Source organism: Carassius carassius, chromosome 9, assembly GCF_963082965.1.
Source record: "Carassius carassius chromosome 9, fCarCar2.1, whole genome shotgun sequence".
Classification (NCBI taxonomy): Eukaryota; Metazoa; Chordata; class Actinopteri; order Cypriniformes; family Cyprinidae; genus Carassius; species Carassius carassius.
The window spans coordinates 10,205,536-10,227,432 of NC_081763.1; the positions used below are offsets into that span (position 1 = coordinate 10,205,536).

The 21,897-nt window shown below is 43.5% G+C and overlaps 1 long non-coding RNA gene across 1 annotated transcript; it reads left to right on the top strand.

The window, feature by feature from the left end:
• Positions 1-17,961: 17,961 nt before the first annotated feature.
• LOC132148907 (uncharacterized) lies at positions 17,962-18,621 on the top strand. The gene is made up of 2 exons (XR_009434979.1): positions 17,962-18,038; positions 18,412-18,621. It is a non-coding gene; the product is annotated as an uncharacterized LOC132148907 (long non-coding RNA).
• Positions 18,622-21,897: the final 3,276 nt, after the last annotated feature.

Consider the following 21,897-nt stretch of genomic DNA (forward strand, 5'->3'; position numbering starts at 1 on the left):
ACTTGTAAGTGTACTGTTTCATTAACTTCTTGGGACTAAATTGGCCCACTTTCTAGTATATAAAAGTATACTTTTAAGTAGGGGTATCCCCGACTAAGGATTTTCATAGTCGAATCGGATTTTTTCGAATCTTGCTGATATTAGACTGATAGTCGAATCATATTTTTGGGGGTGGTGCAAAATACATTGAGTCAAATCAGACATAATTACTGATGTTAACACACAGGGAAAATGTGTAACAAATGCCTCGCAGATACAAACGGGGTAAATAATGTTTTGATTAAAAGGTAGTTAACACTAAACGTCAGCGAAACCCTAACAATTCAAAATTTTTACAATAGTGTTAAACTATAGTTCAACTATATGACAGTAGTTATATTGTTCTGCATTTCTGTTTTGAGCTGCGCACGCTGAAGATGACCAGTCGAGTGAGCATTTGATAGCACGTTTTTAATCAATGGGATTCAACTCATAATTTAATGTAGAATACGCTTCGTTATTTATGAAACATATCGTTAATATTAGGACTTATAGGCTATTTGCAAAAAGGGCCCGCATGCAAATGAAGGTGTCTGCGCGGCTCTGAATGCGAACTCATTTTGTGGAAGCGTTCTTCATGAAACAATGTGCAGAAACACGGCAGCTAAACTCAAAATATTCACAGCGTTTTATTATAATGGTGTTCTCATTGTAATGGTATGGGTGTGACAGTCCAGTCATAGTTATTAATATTCTGCATTGTAGTTTGTCCTGCTCGCGCTGTGCGAGCACTTGTCACCTGTTCGGTTTCCTCTGGATCATTCCCTTCGCTCACGGATTATAGTCACCTCACCCGGATCTACCACCACCGTCCTCTTTACCAGCGCACTCAATTCACCTACTCACCAGTCTGTGCTGCCATCGTGGTTCCTGCGTCACTCTCCAACCTTCTATCATCTCATCTATTACAATAAACTCTGTTTACTTGCTTTTGCCTCCTGTCTTCCATAACCCAGTGTCACAGAACGATCTGACCAACATGGAGGCAGCGAGTACTCAACCATCTGTTCTCAAGGAATTTCTCAGCGCCAGTGTTCGGAGGATGGACTCCCAGGAGAGGAATCTTAACGACACTGGTCGCGCGGTTCAAGCCTTGGTGACGCAGGTGTCCGAGCTCACTCAACAATTCCAGCTACTTCGAGCTCCCACTGCGCCGCCCACACCGCCTGTTCTCCCAATACCACCGGTGACCACCTCCCAGCCAGAACCACGTCTCCCGATCCCGGAGACATACTCGGGTGAGCCCAACTTCTGTAGAGCATTTCTAACTCGCTGTGACATGCACTTTTCACTACAGCCCAGAACCTTTGCTAATGAAAGGGCCAAGGTGGCCTTCGTGTTGAAGCTACTCTCTGGGAGGGCGGCATTATGGGGGACAGCGGTGTGGGAGAACCAGGATCCATGCTGCGCCTCGTTTCAGGCACTCTCCGCCGAGATGAGACGGGTCTTCGATTGGGCCGTCGCAGGACGGGAGGCGGCCAGGAGGCTGGCGGAGTTACGCCAGCATGAGAGATCCGTCTCAGACTATTCAATCGAGTTCCGGACCCTGGCGGTGGAGTGCCATTGGATCGAGGAGGCGCAGTGGGACATGTTCCTGCATGGGCTGGCTGACCATGTCCAGAAGGAGATCTACGCCCTGGATCTCCCCACGTCCCTCAACGGATTGATTGAACTGGCCTTGTGGGTCGACGCACGTCTGACACGGATGGAGAGGAGGAGCTTACCCAGCACCACATCCAGGGGACCGGCAGACGTGCGATTCAGCGGCGGGGACGCGGCCATCCCCTCCTACCATCACGAGCCCATGCAGGTAGGGCGAGCTCGGCTTTCCCGGGAGGAGAAGGAGAGGCGGAGATCCCTTGGCTTGTGCCTCTACTGCGGGGGAGCCGGGCATCAAGCCTACACCTGTCCGGTAAAAGGCCAGGCCCGGTAGTACGTATGAGGCTACTATCGGGTGGGATCTCCGCCGAGAAGACCTCATCACCATCTTCATCATCATCTACGCTCCTCCCGGTAAAACTGAGGTGGTCAGCACAGACCCACCACTGTCAAGCACTACTGGACTCTGGGGCAGAGGGTAACTTCATGGATAGCACATTGGCACACAAGCTCCACATTCCCCTCAGATCCCTTCCGCACCACATCACGGTTCACGCCCTCAATGGACAGCAACTCCTGACCATCTCATACATCACTGAAGACATCACACTCATCACATCTGGCAATCATTCTGAGACTATTTCCTTTCACATCCTTGACTCTCCCCTGGCACCCATTGTCCTTGGGCACCCTTGGCTCCTTCTCCATAACCACAAAATAGACTGGTCCTCTAATTCCATTCTGTCCTGGTGTAAAAAGTGTCATGAGTCTTGTTTAGTGTCTGCCTGTTCGCCTGTGTCTATGTCTGTGTTACAGGAGGAGGCGGTGGATTTGTCTAACATGCCCGCAGAGTACCTCCATCTGAAGGAAGTGTTCAGTAAGTCTTGTGCTGCTTCTCTTCCTCCGCATCGTCCCTACGACTGTGCCATAGATTTATTGTCAGGTAAGTCTCCGCCTAAAGGCAAACTATATTCACTTTCTTTTCCGGAAAGGGAGGCTATGGAGAAATATATTTCTGATTCTCTAGCTTCTAAGTTCATCCGCCCTTCCTCTTCTCCTGCGGGGGCGGGTTCTTTTTTGTGGGAAAGAAGGATGGATCACTGCGATCTTGTATTGATTACCGGGGACTGAACAACATCACGGTAAAGAATACTTATCCTTTGCCATTGATGTCTTCGGCCTTCAAGAGGTTGCAGGGAGCGTCAATTTTCACAAAACTGGACTTACGCAATGCTTATCATTTGGTTCGGATCAGGGAGGGGGATGAATGGAAGACCGCTTTTAATACCCCCAGAGGGCACTTTGAATATTTGGTTATGCCCTTCGGGCTTTCCAACTCCCCAGCGGTCTTCCAGGCACTCGTCAACGATGTGCTGCGAGATATAATTGATCAGGTCATTTATGTCTACCTGGACGACATATTGATTTTTTATTCTTCTCTCCAGGAACATGTGCAGCGCGTCCGACGAGTGCTTCAGAGGTTGCTAGAGAATGGGCTTTTTGTCAAGGCGGAGAAATGCGAGTTTCATGCACAGTCAATTCCATTTCTGGGGTATATCGTGTCGACTGAGGGAATACGCATGGATCCCGAGAAAGTTAAGGCTGTGGTAGAGTGGCCAAGTCCAGATTCCCGTAAGGCCCTACAGAGGTTTCTGGGCTTCGCTAACTTCTACCGGCGTTTTATTCGCAACTTCAGCCAACTAGCCGCACCTCTGACCGCCTTGACCTCCGCCAAGACTGCGTTCAGGTGGTCAGAAATTGCTGAAGCTGTGTTTGCCAAACTGAAGAGCCGCTTCATTTCAGCTTCTATTCTGATTACCCCTGACCCTACACGTCAGTTTGTGGTGGAGGTCGATGCGTCGGAGGTGGGGGTAGGAGCGGTGTTATCACAACGTTCTCCCTTAGACGACAAGGTCCATTCTTGCACGTATTTTTCATATCGTTTATCTCCTGCCAAACGAAATTACGATATTGGTAACTGTTCTAACAACAGGTAGAATTGTTGGCAGTTAAGATGGCATTGGAGGAATGGCGACACTGGTTAGAAGGATCGGGGGTTCCTTTTATAGTATGGACTGACCACAAGAATTTAGAGTACATTAGCACCGCCAAGAGGTTGAACTCCAGGCACACATGGGAGATCGAATCGAAGGTCAGAACGGCCTTAGAAGGGGTAACGCCTCCGCCCGGGTGCCCACCGAACCGCTTATTTGTGCCGGAGGGATTAAGGTCCAACGTTATCCAGTGGGGACATTGCTCTAATGTAGCTTGCCATCCAGGGGTTAACCATACTAGATTTTTAGTCAAGCAACGATTCTGGTGGCCACTTATGGCTCGCGACATTGACAGTTTTGTTTTGGCTTGCTCGGTTTGTGCCACTGGTAAGACTTCCAATCGGCCCCCGGATGGGTTACTCCAACCGCTGCCGGTCCCTTCGAGACCCTGGTCCCACATCGCTCTAGATTTTATTACCGCCCTCCCAGGGCAACACGGTAGTTTTAACCGTGGTGGACCGGTTCTCGAAGGCAGCCCACTTTATTCCCTTGCCCAAATTACCCTCAGCCAAGGAGACAGCGTTGACCGTTGTAGACCACGTCTTTCGTTTACATGGGCTCCTGATAGACGTGGTTTCCGACAGGGGACCCCAATTTGTGTCTAAATTTTGGCGAGAATTCTGTAGACTACTGGGAGCAACTGTAAGTCTGTCCTCAGGGTTTCACCCCCAGAGCAATGGTCAAACCGAGAGAGCCAACCAAGATTTGGAAAGGGTGTTGCGATGTTTGGTCTCCAAGAATCCTTCCTCCTGGAGCCAACAATTGTCTATGGTGGAGTACGCCCACAATACCTTACCAGTATCAGCTACGGGCCTATCTCCTTTTGAGTGTAGTGTAGGTTACCAGCCACCTATTTTTCCCAGTATGAAATCCGAAGTCGCGGTCCCCTCCGTTCACGCCTTCGTCCAGAGGTGTCACCGCACTTGGACTAGAGCCCGCGAGACTCTACTCCAAGTGGGGGTGCGCACCAAGGCCAAAGCCGATCGCCACCGATTGGCTCCCAAATTTATTGGCCTGTTTACTGTCTCCAAGATCATTAGTCCGGTGGCAGCCCGCCTTAAACTCCCTCCTGCGTACAGGAGAATTCATCCCGCCTTTCACGTATCCAAAATAAAGCCCGTATTTCATTCTCCCATTAATCCGCCTACCCCGCCCCCCGCTGCGACTCGTAGATGGGGAGACCACCTATTCGGTCAATCGCATTCTGGACTCTAGATGGAGGGGACGCAGATTTCAGTACTTGGTGGACTGGGAGGGTCACGGTCCAGAGGAGAGAAGTTGGGTACCTGCTAGGGACATCCTGGATCACTCCCTTATCGATGATTACAATCGACAGGTAAGAGATTCTGGGGACGCCAAGAGGCGTCCTTAGGAGGAGGGGTACTGTCTCGGTTCATGAATGCACCGTCTCCAGCTGTATTCATGTTACGTCATGTTGATTGTTTCATGTGGGTGTTGCAGGTGCTACTCATTCCATTCGCCTATTTAACACCCTGTCTTTCGTCTCTTGTTTGTCAGATCGTTGTTTGAGGTCCTCCGTGTTTGATGTCTGATTCTCGTGTTCCTGCCTTGCTTTGTCTCCTGTTCGGTTTCCTCTGGATCATTCCCTTTGCTCACGGATTATCGTCATAACAGTAGCAAACTTTGAGTGCACAACAAGTTTACCTCTATGTTTGTAGTTTGTACTGCAATTATACTAAAAGTGAATGTATACTGATAGTGTACTAATTAAATACTTTGTACGATTTATAGTATAGTATCAGTAAATTACTAATTTAGTAGTTTTATACTGCAAGTATACTCATAATTTTTCTTTAAGTGAACGTTAAATCATACTTTAGATATACTACTATGTCCCTATTTAGGTTTGAATTTGAATATATTTTGTTGTATGAAAATCTGAACATACAAAACATCCAAAGAAGAAACAAGGTTTCTGCGTGTAAACAAAAACATTTTATTCTAGCTTCATGCATTCTTTTTTTAAACACTTTAATGTGGTTAAGTTTCATAAAAAATAAAGAAATATCATTTTGAACAAAAAGCTGAAAAAGACTTCAGAGAATTGGAATGAATTGGATTCAGAATGATAATCAAAACGTAGATGGAGTCGATCAACACCCCAAAGCTTGACTGTAATTATTACCTCTTCATCGGTCGACATTTTATTCCATAACTTTACAGTTTTGATGCTCTTTCATATCAGATGATTGTGTTAGATAACATGTGTTAGTATCTGCTGTTTCTTTTTTCTTCTTCACTTGTGTTTTTTTTTTTTTTTGGAAACCCTGTGCAGAAGATGTGTACTAGTGCCCTCCACCATATAATAATGAAAACACAACATTCTAGGAGTGTAGCTCAAATATATATATATATATATATATATATATATATATATATATATATATATATATATATATATTTAAGTATAAGTCAAGTATACTTAAATGTCATTTTAAGTATATTTCTGAGGAGTACATAAAGCCCATTTCTGAGAAGTACATAAAAAGTAAACTAAAAGCATATTTTCCTATTTTTAGTTTAAAAGAAGTATATTAATAGCACACTTGAATAAACTTCTTTTTCATAAGGGTAGTTAACACACCCGATTCAAGATGACCAACTCGTTAGATGTGAGCTACGTGAATTAACTGTGTTCCGATCAATATGAATTCGTGAGCATGGGTTTACTTCACTTTGGAACATGGGTTGGAATTGGGAACTGCTGATGTAGCCTATTGTAGTAATGTTGTCTCGTGTATTCTGGTCTGTGAGCATAAATGTGTTAAGGGGGCGTGGCTTTCCACGGTGATTGCAGAGAGGGTGGGGTGTTCGCTTTCAGTGCTATCAGGCTAATGTTAGCATTTTCCATTTTTAATCATTTTTATTATTATTATAGCAAGGTTGGATTTACCCATACAAAACTAACGGCGCTGATCCACTTGTCCGTGCGACACTTCTGTCGCGCCGCGCTCCACTATATTCCTATGGGTGACGTCACGCGACTTTGTCGCACCCGCAAAGCATTCCGGGAAGGCGGCGCTTCATTTGAAAAAGTGCTGCGTGTCAAAAAGCTGGCCGATGCCCATCTTTATGCAAATGAAGTCCGTCAAACGCGGCGCGTCTATCCAAAAGAAGTAGAGCATATGGAGACGGAGGGAAGTCTCTTCGCAGGTCACATCCTACTTCAAAAATGCGCGGAAACTTTAGTTCCAGAGTACAAAATGGAGGAGAAACTGATTGTGGCTGTCGCAGGATTCCCTAATTTATATGATCCGACTTTATTGTCATATAGGGACAGCCTGAAATGTTCCCTGAACATATCGTCGTCAAGCCGGAGCTCCAACACAAGGCGGTGGTACTCCCCACACTCGCGCCGGACAACTTCACTCCGGATAGGGTGAACCCAGTGCCGACGACGTGGCTTCTTCCTCCGGAGGTAGAGCAGAGCAGCTACAATGATCATTCTCTTATTCGATTCATGACTGAAATCCACAAAACACATCACTTCCTTGAACAAATGCTTTAAATAAGCAACATTTCCCGCTTGGTCAAAACCACACCCATAGCGGCAAACAGAGGAACGCCCATCAACGTACAAATGTGGGGAGGCGTCGCGACACCACGCGACAGTCGTGTCGGGCAAGTGGATCAGCGCCGTGAGACAACAATATTCAAATTCCTTAACAGTGTGAATGTACCAAAAGCAACTTTACTGGTTTGCTATCTCACATTACTCACATAATTGAACTGGAATTAAGAATCACTAACATACTAAGGTAGTTTTTTTTTTTTATAAAACAAGGTTATATATTGAAAGGTTGACCTTACTATAAAGAAAGTTTGACCTTGCTGGTTAAGCTAGTTAAAAAGAGGTCAAATCTATCCATGTGGAATAGCTCATACGCTCACAAATCCTCATACTCCACCAGTAAAGTTGAGTAACTTAAGCCAAACACGTCCTATAATAAACGGTCACTAAAACAAATAACAGCAAGCACTCAGGCACTAAAACAAACAAAAGGCCGCAAATTGCAGAGCCCTATCAGAAAGAGCAGATCCAGAGGAAACACACAGCACGACACAAACAGTAGAAAGGAAACAAAAGTAGTATTTTGGGAGCAATGTTACTTATATTATAATTGGGGGAGAGAAAGAGAGAGAGACTGTCTAATTGCACATTAACAGAAGCCAAAAGAGTAAATCCTTCGGGACGTTACAACAACTGTCATCTTCTTTGTCGCTTTTTAACCATAATTAATTCAATCTTCTGTTACTAATTAATTTGGCTCAGCTAATTAAACAAAAGAGGCACCTTGGGTTTCTATCTTTCCTTCGCTCCATCCCTTTCTCCTCTGTCCTCTGTCATTGTTCTGCTTATTTTCCTTGGATTTTCTGTGTCAGCAGTACAATTCAACCAACAAAGTCATAAAATGTGCTCTCTTCATCATATTGATGTGATCATTTCCTGTTCTATGCATGTTTGCCCTTATGTTATCTAAGGTCTAAGTACAGTGCTTCCAAAGAAGAAAAATTTAATATTTTTGTTTCACAGTGCATCATAGAAACAGTCATAATAAATGTTTAATTATAAAGGGCGAGCCATCCATGTATATTTCAGGATCATATTGGGCAACCTCAACAAAGCAGATGCTGAGAGTGGCACAGCATAAAAGAAAGCACCTAGACCTAGGGCCAGTTACATAAACTTTACAGTTAGTCATTGGTAAGGCCAACCTTAAAAATATTCTTGTTTGCCGTAACCCGACCGACCCTGTCAATTTAGCACCGACTCAATTTATTTATTTTTTTGCTTTTAGTCCGACCGACTTGCCGATTGTAAATTTGCGTTAAGACCGACCAATTATTTTTTTACTCTTCAAACAACTAATACAAACGCAATAAAATACTATTAATTATATTTAATTAAGTATTATATATATTTAAATTGCCTTGGCCTACATACAAATGAAAGCTATCTTTTTTAATTAAAAAAAAAACCTGTGACGTCATTTATGTTTACACGGATGTCACACTGTGGCCTGTGCGTTAGCTTCATCTCATACTCTCACTCACTGTCAGAGTCAACGGTTCGCGCTTGGTAATGATGGCTGCGGCTGCAGTAAACTAAATGTTCGCGGTCACTGTTCAGTCATACGGGTTCGGGCACCATAATACATCTAAAACAATTCATTAAACGTGCAGTATGGAATTTTTGGCCACCAGGGGTCACTCAATCAAAATAATAACATGAGACGTACTTTGATGACGTCGGGAAAGAGCGTAGGCTCATGGGAGTTGTTGTTCATTGGAACACGCGCTCTGTCGCTCCCCACATTCCTCACACATTTTAACTGAGGCCGGCGACACACTGGATGCGTGGCGCAAGCGTCTCAGCTGTGTGGCGTGTCAGTTTTTAATTCGGCTCCCATGTTAATAGGTTAGAGCTTGCAGACTGCCCGCGTGAGACGCGTGTCTCAGGCGCGGCTCGAGCCGTGCGGAAAACGTGTACATGCTAGAAATAGAACCGACGCCTATTTTTCACGCGACACACACGCGTGTTGGAAGCGTTTTCAGGCAAAATATAATAGGAAAATATGTTTATATGTAATTTTGTACACAAATACATATTAATTCATGACATTTTGATGTTTGAAAGTCTATAGGTTGACATAAATTCAGATACAAATGTAATTTAAAAAATAAATAAATAATTATCGACTTTCAAATATTGCACCTGTCAAACATAGTCTATTTTGCCGTCAATACTGTTGACGGTGTCCTTTATCAGTAGGCTTTATAGTTATGTTCAACCTGAAGTATAGATATTGTTGTCATGAAGACAAGAGCCTGGTCTGTCAGCGGTCTCCCTCTATGTCACCTACAGCAGCAGCAGCGCGCCGCGCCGCGTCAGGCACGATTCTGGTGTTTAAAGACACAGAAAACGCGAGGCAGCCGCCACGCTTCTGGCATGCAGCAGAGACGCCACGCAGCCAGTGTGTCACCGGCCTTAGTATTTTGACAATCACGTATTTTCGAACGGAGAGATATATGAATTATCAGACCCCTATCAAATCAATATTCCTTCTAGCTAGTAGTAATATATGTTAAAAAAACACGGTTGCCTTTCGTTAATAATTATAATTAGGCTACGTTTATACTATGATATCTAACAAGATAGTGAACTGCATTTGAAGCTACTTTATCCAGCTAGATATAGAACACATGTAGATTTACATTATACTCTACATGAGAGCTAGTCCGTCTGCGTTTTACACAAGACATCATCGTTTCACAAAATATACGAATAGATATAGTTAGCTGAATGGATGCATACCTGTTTATTAGAATGCAAGCATCTCTCTGTAGTTTCAGCTTGTAACGAAGCTCTCTCTATCTTGGAAATGCAACTCCAATATTTACCCGTGTCTCGTTTCTTCTTCGTCCCAAAACCTTCTCAGGTCATTTATTTCAACCGTACGTTTGCGCTTCACAGAACGTGCAGGCAAAGCATAATCATGATCCATAACTAAGTTATTGATTGAGGTATAAATACGAATATAAACAATATAAATATAAAATATAATAGTCTCGATCAAGGCTAGCTACTACTTTTTCTTCTTCGTCTCGTCTTTGCTTCTGTTCACCTTTGTATTTGGCAGTTCCGCAGGAAGTTAGATAAACTAGAGGGGTCAAAGTTTATATGACGCCATAGACGGGCGACAAAACGGAAATAAAGAAATGTGCCGTGTTTTCTCCGGATTTTAAAGTTCGTGGAAATTGTCGGGATAATGTAAGTACACAACAAAAAAATATATATAACATAGATATAATGATATCTGCTATTTTTAAAGCAGAAAAATTACATATTGCGCCTTTAAAACAGCTCGACACCGCTTTAACTTGGCACAAAGTTCTGGAAAAACTGTGCCCAGATCTTTTCCAATCCCTTCTCCTCTCTAGTCTAAAACCGTGACCGTGTCGAATGTCACTTTATGTTCGAAAATCTATTGCACGAATCAAGCACGAATCAACCAACACAAGTTTCGAAAACGAAAAAAGAAAATTATTTTAACGACCTTTTCTCAGAGCGCGTCCAGGTTTTTTTTTTGTTTTTGTTTTTTTGAACAGGCGTCACACAGCAACTGCAGCTTCGGACAAACACGCATAACAGCAAATAATACTTCTGCAAAATGTTTCTCTTTTTACAACAGAAATGAAAGCTTTAGCCTAAGTTCTGCCAGGAAGACTCAATTACTCGTCACTAATTACCTTCCTCATTATCCAATCACGTCTTTATACTTTGGTATAAAAGATCGTACTTACACATGTTCACATGTTAGAAATCAAACTTACCTTTCATCACATTGCATTAGTTATAATTTGTTCCCTGTAATCATAAGCCTTGTCGACAGCAGCAGCGGAGTGATATTGATTACCTAGGCAACCGAGTGAGCCGGTCCACATGACGCAAGTGTATTTACCTGCCGCTGGCACACTGATCATTACTAACCGGAGCAAAGTAAAATTCCGCAGCGGCTGAGAAACTAGTTCCTTTAGGATCATTGAGATGAAAGGTAAGTTTGATTTCTAACATTATTCTCTCAACGGACATTTGCATCGATAGTCTAGTGCTATAATTGATTTGCGTTTGGTGCACTGTGGAGTGGGTAAAACGGTTTTTAATGGCTGGCTAACATATATCCATTGACTCGCGCTAGCCTAGTATCGGCCAACTATCCAAATATAAGGACTGGATAATTTAAAAAAAAAAAATGTCTCCACTGATGAATAACAACCAGGCTAACCTAAAAATGAGGTCCGATGTCAAATCCCGAACCACCCCTTTAACAATTTCAAAAATCAATAATTTCTGTCCCTTCTCAGCCACGGTGAAATTTCTTAAAATCCGGCCTAGAACTTCTAAAAACGCACCGCTCTTTACTCTACCTAACGGAGCACCCGTTCCAAGGCCTGTTTTCAGAGATGTATAGTAACGAAGTAGAACTACTTCACTACTGTACTTAAGTACTAAAAGGCGGTATCTGTACTTTATTAGAGTATTATTTTTTTCTCCTACTTCCACTTTTACTTCAGTACATATTTTCGAGGAGTTTAATACTTTTACTCCGATATTTTTTTATGTGCTGCATCGTTACTCGTTACAATTATAAAAATGTTATGAATCATTCCATTACAAACCCACATTACCACTGCCAGAACTGTAGATGGCAGGTTTATTGGCACATCACTGAGCGAATCAAGCGATTGAGAAGACTCCGCGTGCTGACTGAACTGCTTGTGAAGAGAGAGATGAATACCGAGCCGAGCCAGATAATGACTCGTTCACGAGTCAAGAACCGGTTGCATCGGTTTTAGAATCACCAGTAGTTCTTTCTGACAGTTCGATTCAATAAACCAGTTGAAGAAAACAGTTCACCGGTTCTTTTGCTCTCGACGTAATGGCGTCATTGGCGTTGACTGCAAGCCTTCGGTTTACCTGGGCTCATAACATTAGCACAGAATCAGTTCAGAATCAATCACCAAAAGAATCAGTTCGGTTCATGCGCTCTGTGTGTCGGTTTGCTTTCACGCTGAATCACACATGCGCAGTATCATCAGCTCCTCGGTTCTCGAATCGGACACATCTGACAGAAACGGTTCTTGACCACTGATCTATAATATAAGTTATATATATAGATCAGTGTTCTTGACTCGTGAACAAGTCAGTCTGTTGTTCGTTATCTGGCTCGGCTCGGTGTTCATCTTCAGTTCTATCTTCACATCAGTTCAGTCAGTGTACTGTTTGAGTAAATGAATTACTCCGGGATCTTGGTTTGTTTTAACTCAGAGGGAGTGTCAGCCACAATAAAAAAGTTAACGGCTTAATTCATTTGTGGATTAATGCGTATTGGAGACGCAAACCATTTAAACGATTCAGTTCGATTTGGTGAACTGTTTCAAAAAGATCCGGTTACATCGAATGATTCGTTTTTGGACCAAAATGTATTTTCGATGCTTAAAAAAATTCTAACTGACCCTCTGATGTCACATGGACTACTTTGATGATGTTTTTCTTACCTTTCTGGACATGGACAGTAGACCGTACACACAGCTTCAATGGAGGGACTGAGAGCTCTCGGACTAAATCTAAAATATCTTAAACTGTGTTCCAAAAATAAACGGAGGTCTTACGGGTTTGAAACAACATGAGGGTAAGTTATTAATGACATAATTTTGCAAATTGGGCGAACTAACCCTTTAATCTGTTTTTTGTTTACAAAAAGTTACAGTCAAAGGAATTTGGATTGTCCTTTAGGTTAATCATTTGAAATAGTAAAAACAATATGTTCAAACTTTTGAGTACTTTTTTTAATAACTACATAACACAATACAGTGTTTCCCACTGAATTAGATTCTATTTGCGGTGGTGTGGTGTTTGGGACCGGGGAAGGGGGGGGGGGATTAAGTTTAATATATCATTTAATATATAAATATATCATATATATTTTAGTGACAAGTACACATTTCCATTGCCAACACTTAGTGTCAGATACCTTAAAGGGATAGTTCACCCAAAAACGAAAATTCTATCTTCGTTTACTCACCCTCAAGTTGTTCCAGAGTTTCTTTGTTCTGTTGAACACAAAGGAAGATATTTGGAAGAATGAAAGAATCAAACAGATCTCGGTCCCCATTGACTTCCATAGTAGGAAAAAATATATACTATGGTAGTCAATAGGGACCGACATCTGTTTGGTTACAAACATTCTTCCAAATATCTTCCTTTGTGTTCAGCAGAGCAAAGAAACTCACACAGGTTTGTAACCGCTTTAGGGTGAATAAACGATGATAGAATTTTCATTTTTGGGTGAACTATCCCTTTTAAGACATTGCTATTGCTATGCCATTGCTACACTGTCTATGCTATGACTGCTCCACAGACTTCTTGTTGCAAATTTTGCTCACACACACACACACACACACACACACACACACACACACAAACCTGGACCTGGAGATGCACACACACACAACCACACACACACTCACACACACTCAAACTCACAAACTTACTGACACACTCAAACACAGGCTCACACACTCAAACATTCAAAAAGACTCACACACACACACAGGCTCACACACACACCAAACTGGACCTGGAGGTGGACACACACAGACTCTGACACACACACACACACACACACAAACCTGGAGATTGAGGTGGACAAAAACCAACACACACCAACCTGAACCTGGAGATAATAACAATATAATGTCTAGTCTGGTGGCTGTGATATATATAAATCTACCTACCAACGTCCGTTGCCATGATTTTTGGTATGACTGATCGCGAGAGGAAAAAAATTACATTTTAGTCGCATAACATCGGTTAATGGAAACGCCGTCATTTCGCAATAGTTGTTTATCGATATTTAGAAAAAAAAAACACAAAAGTTTTGCGCGAATCTGTAATGGAAACGCGACAGCGCTTAACATAGACTAACTTCTCAGAGTTATGTTGAGCAACAGTGTTCATTACTAAGCATTCAACTCCGGATTGATTCTGGAATCTTCGCTGGGGGAATAAGCATTAAGCACCGGCAACAATCCGTCCTCTAACTAACACATGCTCATGTTTTGATTCAGATCGTGTTCGAAGAGGAGGGGCTAGTCGTGTGTGCCTCCGTTGTCAGTTTTTGAGAGGGAGGGAGCAAGCAGGGTGCAGCTCTACAATAAAATACAATTGTACCCATATTAAATAGTTTCAAAATCTGAATCAATCCGTGGCGGTCAGCGTTGATATTGTGGCGGGCCGCCACAAATTAATGAAAGTATGGGAAACCCTGTAATACTTGTACTTTTACTTTCAGTACTTGAGTAGTAAATTTTCAAATAGACTACTTGCAATACTTAAGTACAAAAAATGTTGAATACTTTAGTACTTCTACTTAAGTGTGGTGCTTAAAGAGCACTTCAACTTCTACTCAAGTCATTTTTTTGATAGAGCACTTGTACTTTTACTCAAGTCTGGATCTCTAGTACTTTATACATCTCTGCCTGTTTTAGAACTCACTTAACCGCTGTTTTCAAGCTGCAGTCTATCCCCCTCTCTCTATACCAGCCATTATACAGAATTGGGCCAGCTACTTCAGTAGCTGAACGAGGAATCTCTATGTCAGCTATTAAGATCATGGACAGATGGTCTTCCTCAGTGTTCGAATCATACATCAGACCTGACCATTCTCGAAGCTCAGCAAGCTCTCCTGTTAGAAATCAGGTAAATTCATGCAATTACTGGTGGTGGTGGTACTAGCGATATTAAAAAAAAATAAATAAATACGCGCACACTGACACACTATCTGTATGGTCTATTGAGGCCTGTCTGCGTCTGGCCTATCATGGCTATTTCTGTACGGCCTATCGAGGCCTGTCTGTGTCTGCCTATTGTGGCTGTCTGCGTCTGGCCTATTGTGGCTATTCCTGTGTGGTCTATCGAGGCCTGTCCGTGTCCGGCTATCATGCCTATTTCTGTACGGTCTACCAAGGCCTGTCCATGTCTGCCTAACGTGGCTGTCTGCGTCTGGCCTATTGTGGCTATTTCTGTATGGTCTATCGAGGCCTGTCTGTGTCTGCCTATCGTGGCTGTCTGTGTCTGGCCTATCGTGGCTATATCTGTACGGTCTATCGAGGCCTGTCTGTGTCTGCCTATCGTGGCTGTCTGTGTCTGGCCTATCGTGGCTATATCTGTACGGTCTATCGAGGCCTGTCTGTGTCTGGCTATCATGGCTATTTCTGTACGGTCTATTGAGGCCTGTCTGTGTCTGCCTATTGTGGCTGTCTGCGTCTGGCCTATTGTGGCTATTCCTGTGTGGTCTATCGAGGCCTGTCCGTGTCCGGCTATCATGCCTATTTCTGTACGGTCTACCAAGGCCTGTCCGTGTCTGCCTAACGTGGCTGTCTGCGTCTGGCCTATTGTGGCTATTTCTGTATGGTCTATCGAGGCCTGTCTGTGTCTGCCTATCGTGGCTGTCTGTGTCTGGCCTATCGTGGCTATTTCTGTATGGTCTATCGAGGCCTGTCTGTGTCTGGCTATCATGGCTATTTCTGTACGGTCTATTGAGGCCTGTCCGTGTCTGCCTATCGTGGCTGTCTGCGTCTGGCCTATCGTGGCTATTTCTGTATGGTCTATCGAGGCCTGTCCGTGTCTGGCTATCATGGCTATTTTTCTGTACGGTCTATCGAGGCCTGTCCGTGTCTGCCTATCGTGGCTGTCTGCGTCTGGCCTATCGTGGCTATTTCTGTGCGGTCTATCGAGGCCTGTCCGTGTCTGCCTATCGTGGCTGTCTGCGTCTGGCCTATCGTGGCTATTTCTGTACGGTCTATCGAGGCCTGTCTGTGTCTGCCTATCGTGGCTGTCTGCGTCTGGCCTATCGTGGCTATTTCTGTACGGTCTATCGAGGCCTGTCCGTGTCTGCCTATCGTGGCTGTCTGCGTCTGGCCTATCGTGGCTATATCTGTACGGTCTATCGAGGCCTGTATGCGTCTGCCTATCGTGGCTGTCTGCGTCTGGCCTATCGTGGCTATTTCTGTATGGTCTATCGAGGCATGTCTATGTCTGGCTATCATGGCTATTTCTGTACGGTCTATTGAGGCCTGTCCGTGTCTGCCTATCATGGCTGTCTGCGTCTGGCCTATCGTGGCTATTTCTGTATGGTCTATCGAGGCCTGTCCGTGTCTGGCTATCATGGCTATTTTTCTGTACGGTCTATCGAGGCCTGTCCGTGTCTGCCTATCGTGGCTGTCTGCGTCTGGCCTATCGTGGCTATTTCTGTACTGCATATCGAGGCCTGTGCGTGTGTGCCTATCGTGGCTGTCTGCGTCTGGCCTATTGTGGCTATTTCTGTACGGTCTATTGAGGCCTGTCCGTGTCTGCCTATCATGGCTGTCTGCGTCTGGCCTATCGTGGCTATTTCTGTACGGTCTATTGAGGCCTGTCCGTGTCTGCCTATCGTGGCTGTCTGCGTCTGGCCTATCGTGGCTATTTCTGTATGGTCTATCGAGGCCTGTCTGTGTCTGCCTATCGTGGCTATTTCTGTACGGCCTATCGAGGCCTGTCTGTGTCTGCCTATCGTGGCTGTCTGCGTCTGGCCTATTGTGGCTACTCCTGTGTGGTCTATCGAGGCCTGTCCGTGTCCGGCTATCATGCCTATTTCTGTACGGTCTACCAAGGCCTGTCCGTGTCTGCCTAACATGGCTGTCTGCGTCTGGCCTATTGTGGCTATTTCTGTATGGTCTATCGAGGCCTGTCTGTGTCTGCCTATCGTGGCTGTCTGTGTCTGGCTATCATGGCTTTTTTTCTGTACGGTCTATCGAGGCCTGTCCGTGTCTGCCTGTCGTGGCTGTCTGCGTCTGGCCTATCATGGCTATTTCTGTACGGTCTATCGAGGCCTGTCCGTGTCTGCCTATCGTGGCTGTCTGCATCTGGCCTACCGTGGCTATTTCTGTACGGTTTATCGAGGCCTGTCCGTGTCTGCCTATCGTGGCTGTCTGCGTCTGGCCTATCGTGGCTATATCTGTACGGTCTATCGAGGCCTGTCTGTGTCTGCCTATCGTGGCTGTCTGCATCTGGCCTATCATGGCTATATCTGTACGGTCTATCGAGGCCTGTCTGTGTCTGCCTATCGTGGCTGTCTGCATCTGGCCTATCATGGCTATATCTGTACGGTCTATCGAGGCCTGTCTGTGTCTGCCTATCGTGGCTGTCTGCGTCTGGCCTATCGTGGCTATATCTGTACGGTCTATCGAGGCCTGTCTGCATCTGCCTATCATGGCTGTCTGCGTCTGGCCTATCGTGGCTATTTCTGTATGGTCTATCGAGGCCTGTCCGTGTCTGCCTATCGTGGCTGTCTGCGTCTGGCCTATCGTGGCTATTTCTGTACGGCCTATCGAGGCCTGTCCATGTCTGCCTATCGTGGCTGTCTCTGTCTGGCCTATCGTGGCTATTTCTGTACGGTCTGTCTATCAAGGCCTGTCCGTGTCTGCCTATCGTGGCTGTCTGCGTCTGGCCTATCGTGGCTATTTCTGTACGGTCTATCGAGGCCTGTCTGTGTCTGCCTATCGAGGCCTGTTTGTGTCTGCCTATTGTGGCTATTTCTGTATGGTCTATCAAGGCCTGTACATGTCTGAAATAAAACTTATATAAAAAAAAAATAATAATAATAATAATTAAAAAAAAAAAATTTCATTTAAACATAGGCATATGAGGTTAATCTAACGTTATCATACTGATCATGCTAACTCTCTCTTTATATCTTCCAGGAACCTTAGGATTCACAACTGGTTTGTATACTTTCATCTATTTATTTTGGGGGGAAGGCCGCCCTGTCTGGTGGTTCATAATCCACCTATTTTTGGGGGTCGGCTGCGCCCCTGCCTTCGTCTTCAGGCAGGAAATGCAGGTCCGCTACCCTCGGATTACGAACCATGGACGGGGCCTTCCGCCAAAGAAATTTATAATTATGCTTGCTGAGTTGTCAATAAATGTATGCTTCGTACGTTTTATCTCCCGAGTCTTTCTGGTAGAAATGAAAGCTTTAGCCTAAGTTCTGCCAGGAAGACTCAATTACTCGTCACTAAATACCTCCCTCATTATCCAATCACGTCTTTATACTTTGGTATAAAAGATCGTACTTACACATGTTTGAGTTCACAGATGCCGACGTGATAACAACCTCCACCCTCCCCACCACCACCAGGATGGTCCTGTCCTTACCTTCCAGGGGGGGTCGGCTGCGCCCCTGCCTTCGTCTTCAGGCAGGAAATGCAGGTTCGCTACCCTCGGATTACGAACCATGGACGGGGCCTTCCGCCAAAGAAATTTATAATTATGCTTGCTGAGTTGTCAATAAATGTATGCTTCGTACGTTTTATCTCCCGAGTCTTTCTGGTAGAAATGTGAATTCAGCCGGTATTCAGTCTCATACAGTTTTGGGCTTGAATCGCCTAGGGCTGTCAAAATAGCTGAAAAAAACTAAATTCGAATTTTTTACTTAAATATGATCAAAATTCGAATTGTATTCAAATTTTAAATGCATAATTTCAGTTAGGGTGAAGAAAAGCTTTTTGCTTCTCTTCTGAGGCTCAAGATAGCGCATCGAGCAAAATATTACTGCATGTTTATTCAAAGCATTAGAATACATGACTGTGAAAAAAACATAATATTTAAAATGTTTATGAACCAATTATTATTAATTAAGTTGCTTAAAGAACTATAAACAAAACAGCATCATGTATGCATGCATTGTTAAATAAATAAAAAGGGCGGAAAACCAGTCACACAGGATACATTTTTTCATTTAAAAACATGAGATGCGCGAAATATGCGTTCTGTGTGAACGGCTTGGTTTCAGTTTTGATGTAAACAAGATCTCCACATTTATTTATTTTTTAAAAGTGGCTTCAACTGGATAGGCTAACATAACCTTATAATGCAATGACACATATATTGTCATCGCATCTTGTGCGCGTACACGAGGTGAAAGATGAGAAATCAGATCCTGCGTGTCGAGCTCGTCCGCCTTTGAAAGTTGTGTAGACACAGCTGTGCGCACGTCGAGATGGAATGGAACACGTACTGGGGCTCATAAGGCAGCTTCCTTAATGCACACCTAAAATTCATATGCGCATTCGAATGTGGATTTTTATTTTAAATTCGATGAATATTCAAAAAAATATTTTTTTTGATAGCCTAAGAAAATCGCCTATACGATTTTTTTGTTGTTGTTGAAATTTAATTGTAAACACAGCCATGTTGAAGTCTGCAGTAAATGTTTTGCATTATGGCAGTGCACTCTGCTTATTGTTTTTCGAAAATGTTGCACTCCTGTTTGTCATTTTGCACGTAACTTCACGCCAATAAATCATCAGAAATATTGGTCTTTACCAAGATATTGAATCTTTACATTCCTCCTGCCTGTTGTCCGTGGATTTACCTATATTTGGTGTTATTTGCCGTATAAAACTTTAGACATGCAAAATCGATTTTACAATCGATTCAATGAACACTCGTCACTCAAATCAAACAGGATTTTTTTCACAAAAGTGACAACCCAAGAAAGCAAAGTAAACGTTCTCTCATTTGTAGGTTGCATTGATACCTAGCGGTGGATGCATGTAAAACAGTTCCTCATTTTTTTTCTCACCTGAAATTCATGCAATAAACATGTTTTTGACAAAGATTTAAATTTGTTTGTGGTCTATATAGCCTGCATCAAAATGAGGTTTGCAATGATGCGCCCGAAGGCACGGGTTGAAGACCCAGTCAGTGACGTCACGATATGCTAATTTGTTTAAATTCATACCGACGTAATCACCATCACAAAAATTTACTTTTTTTTTTACATTGAAACTTGAAAAAAAAATATAGACCGACCTACCGACCTTTTTTTTTTTAAATTACTGTTACTGCAAACCAAAATATTTTTAAGGATGGCCTAATCAGTCTTATTTTTTACATCTTTATCTTAGCGAATCAAAAATATATTACCAGTCTTAAAGATGGTAATATAGATGATAGATGACTTATAGATGACTAACTTGTGAGACTAGTCTAAACCAACATGGAAAGGATCTAAATTTCATGAATGTCCGGCTAGGTCGTCCTGAGAGGCTGCTGAAGCATTGAGCAGAGGTGGCATTAGCAAGAACCTTCTTGTGTAATGCTGTCTCAGGCAGTGCTCGCCTCGCCTCGCTTGCCTCTCACATTCTGTTCAGTACCTCTGGTTATCTGTGAACAGATGCTTGGGAAGCTTTAAGTACACAAGCTAAGCTCTCTGCACTTTCTAAAATCCACATAAGTTGTAAGTGTGCATGCTGAGCACTTTGTGCACTTTCTAAAATCCACACAAGTGGTAAGTGTGCATGCAAGACTCTGCGCACTTTCTGAAATCCTGTACGGTAAGGGTACGGTACGCGTATTAGCTTTGTTCCCTTTCTCTGAGTTGGTTAGACCCCAGTACCGTGGGCTCTACTCTACCAGTGTGTCTATTAACACATTTTGAAGCATCGCTCCCCTTAGCATTAGGGTTGGGAATCGTTAGAAATTCCGGTTCCAGATCCATTAAAATCATTAAACAACTATTTATTAAAAATATAGTGGTAAGGTAAAATGCACAATACTCAACTACTCAATGGTCAACACTGTTTATTACTTACTGTCAACTTAATTTAAAGGTTGGCAATGTCAAAATACAACATCTATTACAGTATACAAATTTTCCGGTTCCGATTACGGTTCCATTAAAATTAAGTATTACAATGTTTTTTACTATTTTACCTTCATTGAATGTAGTCTTGCTGGAAGGTAATAGTAATGTTGAGTAATGCTAGTCCATCAATCAGCATGTGCTTCAAAGTCGATATTTTTTACACTATCAATAACATTTTGTTTTTCAAGCAGGAATAAGCTGGTTGGCCAAATAGTCCCTTGAGGGCTAAGACACTTGTTCAGTTCTATAAATTAGTTAAATATAAACTGTTATACTCATAACCATGTATACCAACACTCCATAAAGCCCCTATTTTACAAATAATAATTCAGTCAGGAGATGGTGTGATGCAATAAGTGGTTTCCACATTTTTAAACATTTTAAATGATGTTCTTGTTAACAAGGTTCGGGAGGAGCGCATCAGATACTTAGCCTAATCAACACAGGTGGACCACAATCTAGTAATCAATCCCACAGTATAAATATCGCTGACTTACCTCTATCCATTGACGGTTAATCAGCATTCGATTCACTCTATCTGTCATCTTATCACAGACCCAATCTTCCTTCCAACGAAGAGATCTGTACCAGGGATTTTTCAGATCTGCCACTTTTTCCGGACCCACGATCACTCCTACCTCGCCAAACATGGCCACCGAACACCATTAAGCGTTATCGTGACAGCTGCTCTTCTCGCAAAGCCACACGTTGTGGCCAATAGACGGTGTAAAGCCCCAAACCCGAGCTCGCTTCGCTCCCGCTCAAGACCGGGCTCTTCTCGAGCGCCGGATCGCAGCAGCAGCAGGCATTCAACCAGCCTGTGCCGCACCACAGTTCTCACCGCAGCAAGTCTCTCTCGCTTCCCATCACAGCTCAGCCTTTTCTCCGCGGCTTTTCCGGCAGCAGCGCAGTTTGAGGCTGCCTCCTCTAGC